The sequence below is a fragment of the Myotis brandtii genome, unplaced genomic scaffold, assembly GCF_000412655.1.
Source record: "Myotis brandtii unplaced genomic scaffold, ASM41265v1 scaffold49, whole genome shotgun sequence".
Classification (NCBI taxonomy): Eukaryota; Metazoa; Chordata; class Mammalia; order Chiroptera; family Vespertilionidae; genus Myotis; species Myotis brandtii.
This window is the reverse complement of record NW_005368707.1, coordinates 1,947,999-1,954,201: the sequence shown is the minus strand read 5'-3', so window position 1 is coordinate 1,954,201 and position 6,203 is coordinate 1,947,999.

Here is a 6,203-nt window from a genome sequence, read left to right as displayed (position 1 = left end):
CAGAGGGACCTTAACTTTGATGTAAGGGATTGTTTCTGTTGCCAACTGTTTTCTTCCTTGCCAAGTAAGAGAGTTGTTGTGAACTCTTCAGTGATGCCTTCCCCAGGATATTTGCAGATGTGGTTGGGAAAAGTCATTTCATCCCCGACCTTTGCATGTCAGGTGCTGGGGTCCCGGGGGTGCCGCCTGGCCTGCGCCCTGGCTCTCTCTCCCTCTGATCGCCATGCGATCATGGGGCCGCAGGCGAGGCGGCAGCCCGGCTTTCCGATGGCGATCACCGGCCGGCTCTTGCCTGCTGCCTGGGTTTCCGATCACTGTTCTTCCGTCCTTCCTCTTTCGCCTCCCATCATTGTGCCTACGTATGCAAATTAACCACCATCTTTGTTGGCAGTTAATTTGCATATCGCCCTAATTAGCCAATGGGAAGCGTAGTGGAGCTATGGTTAATTATCCTTTTTGTCTTTTATTAGATAGGATACTTTTGTAAAAGAAGTATTTGAAAGACAGTGAACATCTACTACCTGGTTGGAAAATGGGGAATGGAATAACGAGAGAAAAGAAGGGCCAGAAACAGAAAAATATAACTTTAGAGTTTGCCTAAAGCTAACCTTGATGCCAAATCTATGTAATTTCTAAACATTTAACCTGAGGTCTTTCCACATACACTGAAAAGAAGAGAAATTTGACCATGATCAGAAAGCCATTCTTCCTATGAGAATGGGGAAGCAAAGGAAACATTCTACAGGTCCTAGAGTTATAGAGTTCCAGTTTCCAGATACTTCCTTAAAAGATCTTGCTCTGCCCTACCCTGCCCCAAATCTGTTTTGAAACTGATCTGAGTTGTTTTTTCTGCTGCCTTGGAAACTTCTCAAACACATAGCCCTGGGCCTGATAACAGCAGAAAACTCTTGTTCCCACCGAACCCCCTAATGAGTTATAAAATCTCAAAGCATTTGGAGAGGAAAGTGATCTTATTCTAAGAGTCCCTTTACCAATGAGGAGAAATTGTAACTCAAAATTGCCTAGAAAAGAAAAGAAGCAAATTAGATCTCACAACTATCAGCATCACAGCCACGTGTGCCATAATGCAAGCCTGCTCTTTCGCTCCATCAGCACAGAAGAGAAGTTGAGATCCACTGGTTTCAAAATGACAACATGCGGTAGCCGGTGAAAAGCCAGTGTGATGAGAGGGATTTCCTCTCTGGCCCACAGACCCAGTGTCATTAATTCCCACTGGCATGGTGATGCTCTGTTTGCTCGTTAGCGCTCATTGGCATATATTGTCCCTCTGTGAACCACCATACTCTCCCTGACCAGATTAATCTGGTGACTCTCATTACATGATTGATTACAACCAGCATCTCACTAAAAATGGGGACTGGAGGATTAAAGTAATTAATCTAACCCTTCAGGAAGGCTATTTCCTGTATTAATGTCTTCATTTTATCAAATACAGACATTTTTCAACTTATGATGGGAGTACTTTCTGTCAGTTGAAAATATTGTAAGTTGAAATGCATTTAATACACCTAACCTACCAAACATCATAGCTTAGCCTCACCCACCTTAAACATGCTCAAAACACTTACATTTAGCTATAGTCAGCAAAATCATCTAAACAAAACCTCCCTTATAATAAAGTGTTGAATATGTCTAGCAAGGGGCAAAGCTGGGAAAACAAGAACCTCACCCCCAGGGTACCCTATCCTCCCCTAGCATATCGCTGGTCAGGCAGCTTAGACCCCCTGAATTTTCCTCTCTAAAGATAACATCTAGGCCTCAGTTGTATTTCAGCCCCAGGCCTAGAAAAGCAGCAAAACCAGACAAGTGGTGTTGCGGCTGCCTCAGGATCAGCTGCTTTGACTAATGAACCCCTGCTCTGACACCACCCAATCAGTAGAGACCAGAACCCTGAACAGTACACCTGGAAAGCTGATGAGTATTCTATTAAGACCCTCCCTGAGACCTCCCCTAAGATTTCCAACTGTAAAAAAGAGATAAATATGCTCAGGACAAAGGACCCAGTGCATGCTCTCCCTCCAAGGAGCATGCCCATGTCATTCCCCCACAGGCACGTGCCCCACAACCTCTAAGGGACCCCACAAGACTTGCAACCAGGGGAGCAATGGGCAGCGGCAGCTGATCCCAGGCTAACCCCCTGAACCTGTCTCCAAGGCCCCCTTTTCTCTGACTTCTCAGTGAGCCAAAGCAGCCCAGCCCAGGCTTTCCTATTGCTTCTTCTATGTCCTTCCTTGTTTCATGTCTCAAGTATATTTTTGCTGCCATCATGGACCCCATACCCTCTGGCTCAGCATTGTGTAGCCCTTCCCTTTAGATATCCCCATTCCCCATCCCCCTTTCCTTAAACTAAATGTATCTTTAATCACTGTCTGACATGGCTATTTAGCCTGCCTGTGCACTACCGCACCACCAACTTTAACTTTTCACTTTCTAAAGTAAAAACAAACAAAAAAAAATGTAAGCAGAACCAGGGAAAGTTGGGATTTGGATACATTGCCCTAAGATAGCTGTAAGTCCCCATTGGGCTTTTGTAACCGAGCTCACCTGCCAGGTGTTGTGTGCAGAACCCCATGTGTTTTTCAGTCCCCAGACAGAAGAATCTCATTTGAGCCACCTTGGATGTCATTGGCAGACCTTGAGAAGAGCACCTAGGAGCCAGTGAGAGGGCTGGGAGCACACACAGGGTTATTCTGGGCCAGCCTGTGGTGTCATCAGGAAGCCTAGAGGTGGCACAAGAAACCTATGCTCAATAAGAACCTTCTACAAAGCTGAACTGAAAACTGCCCCAGACTTGGCTACTTGGCCATGCCTCTGAGAGCCCAAAAAAGAAACTCAGGCCACGAGAAATACATTTCAAGCCTATTCCATGGCTCATAGCAGAAGGAAAGTCTAAATTTAAATCTCTGAGCCATAGTTTCAGAACCAAAGTTTTTATATGACACAACATAAAAAGATCTTTGGGAAAGAGGGATAGGTCCTCACTCGTGTGTGTGTGTGTGTGTGTGTGTGTGTGTGTGTGTGTGTGTGTGTATGCACCCACATGGGGAGAGACCTGTGCTGAGTACTTCTTACCTGCTGGGCTCTGTAGAGGTGGGGGGTGAGGCTGCAAAAGGGAATGCAGCTGGCCCTCCTTTGAGAAGCCTTTAGTCCAACAGAGGGGGATGCTACTTACGCTGCCAGAATCCACTGGCTTTGTGACCCCAGAGGGGGCTAAATGTGCTGAAAAATTGTACTGCAGTGAACACTGGAAGGTAATACTGGAGGAAGTGAGAGTAATCAAGCTCTAACATGCTGGGCCAGCAAAGATTTGGGCCGAACAGAACCATGTTGGGCGGCTCAATGAGGAAATGAGCACCCTGCTTATAGTTATACTAGAGGTCTGATGCACAAAAATTCGTACAAGAGTAGGCCTTCCTTCCCCTGACTGCCGGCACTAGCTTTCCTCTGGCACCCGGGACCTGGGCTTCCCTCTGGCCACCGGCAGGCACTTAGGACCCGGGCAGCTTCCCTCTGGCCCCGGCTTCATCTGGAAGGATGTCCGGAATGACTTCTGGAAGGACGCCCTGTCTAATTAGCATATTACCCTTTTATTATTATAGATAATGCTTCACCTTCTTGTCTTGCCTGATGCTCACAGCACCCTCAGCAGTGAGCATTATTATCTCCATTCTGCTGATGAGGACACTGAGATCAGAGAGGTTAAATGATCAACTTCAGATCAGACAGCCAGTCCAAGGCAGAACACTGCCTCGGCACAGCAGTCAGGCTTCAGAGAGTCTGGCACAGAAGGAATGTCACCCGGGATAGGCATCCTGCCAACTGCAAAAAGCCAAAGTGTTCCAAGTGGGCACGCTGTAAAGGTGAAGGCAGCCCCCTGAATGCCTGTGCAAGGGAGGCTGGTACAGAGGCCTCTGACTTGGGGGCAGGCAGCTGCTCCCTTCCTCAGGCAACACCTGCTCACAGGATCACCAGGCAGAGGAAACAAATGTCTGACAGCCCCATATCCTACTGCACTCTCCCCAAACACAGCGCCCATGGCAACCAAATAGAGGGCCCTGGAAAAAACACAGTGCTGGAGGCAGGCAGGGCATGGCACTGAGTACTTACTCTGCACCAGGCGCTGTCATAGGCCTGAACCTGACTAAGGAGAGAACCAAGCCAGTAAGAAGAAAAGGCTTTGAACCCAGGTATTGGATGCCAGCCCCCTAGCTATGCTACAATCTCCCCCACATACACCCAAGTGACACATCCCCTCAAGAGAGTTGGAATATTCAGCAAGTGACAATGAATGACAGTTGACTATCAGCCTCTCAAAGGCAGGACAGGACAATTTCTCTGTTTTGCTCACTGATGTAACCCATGATTCCAGAACAGTGCAGGGCACATGGCAGACTTTTAATATTTATTAGGTAAAGAACCATAAAACCATACCCTGAAATGCTAAGTTGACCAAGCTACTTGCTACTGCACTTTGCTTTCCCAATTTGCAATTCAGGTTTTTCCTTCCTAGAGTCTAATAGTAGAGTTCCTTAATGATGTAATTTTACATACAAGAAGACTCATCCCAGGCCTAGTCCCTCTTTCACACTGGAGAATGCTCAGGGCGGAAGGTGACATACTTATTGGTCCCAGACAGCAGCTAGGCTGAGGTGGACTTTGTCCGGCTGGACCTTCCCCAAAACCAGCTGCACAGATTCACCCTACACCCTCCTCATCTCTTCATTTAACCCTCAATAATGCAACTCCTTCTTTCACGAGACTGAAGTTTTGTGCCCCATTTACTGTATTTTGGTGGGATTTTCTATATCACCATTGTCACTGATCTTAAGTTTCCTTACAAACAATAAGAAATGTAGATATTGCCTTCCATGATCAAGGTCTGTGGTGCTCAGATGCTTTCCAGGGCTCTGCCCACCACCCCAGGGCCAGCTCTGGCCTCACCTGCTTAGGTGTGTCCCAGGGACAGTGAATGTGGAATTGGCTTGAAATAGTAAATGCCCCTGAGCAGTAGAGAGAGTTTCATCACACTGGCATGTCGCTAAAACCGCACAATCTGTCAAGTGAGTTTGTTTTGCTCTCTAGATAAATGAGGAGCCAAAGGGTGTTTTTCTGACTGTGAATTCTTGGCATTTTTTCAGGCTCTTAAATAAGCAAAGCGAACACTGCCAGTCTTCTCTGGCACTGCTCAGGACTGTTTAATGAATAATAGAATCATGGATCAGGGGTCTCAGAAGTCACCTGGCACAGGGGTTTTCAAAACTTTTAGGCCACAAAATCCTTTCAAATACAATATTTGGTATGGTATGGTATGGCATGGCATGGCATGGTATGACATGGTATGGTATGACATGGTATGGTATGGTATGGTATGGTATGGTATGGTATGGTATGGTATGGTATGGTATGGCATGGTATGGCATGGTATGGCATGACATGGTATGACATGGTATGGTATAGTATGGTATGGTATGGTATGAGGAAAAAGCTAGCAGTACTGTGGATAAAGGCAGCTCCGGACCCTCCCCTAAGCTCTCTTTTACCTTCCTTCTGGCCAACCAGCGCAGTTCCAGAAACAGCAGTCTCATCTAACACCTCGCTGCAATGATCATACACAAAGGGACTGAGAGGGGAAGGGGCTTGGTCACCCAGGGAGTTAATGACCAAGCTGGGGCTGGCACCTCGCTCTGGCTCAGGAGTTGCACTCTCCCTATGCCCAGCCCAGCCTCAACCTGCTTTCTAACCTAACACTCAGACATGCCCCTGCCTGGGACCAGTGTTCAGAGACAATGCTCCCTGCCTGGTCCTGAAGGCCCGGCCAGGCCTCAGCGTGTGGGTACATGCTAGTGACCACACCTAGGTGACTTATTAAATGTGGAGCTTGTGATAAGACCACTTTAGCAGCAAAGCTCCCACTGGCCTTGACTTCCCATCTCTCAATGAGAAGAGATACCTTTAATTCTCAAATGTGCTCTTTAATGGCAAAAAACAAACAAACAAACAAACAAACCCCCAACAAACAAACAGCAACAAAAATCCCTACAAACACAACCTTCTGTCCCAGCCTTTTATTTATGGGTCGCAGATCAGAGAACTGTCTTGCAGAAACGACACCCATGAAGTCAAGTTAAAAATGGGAATGGGTTTGGAAGGAACCAGGCCTGCATTCACCCTGTGCCGCCACC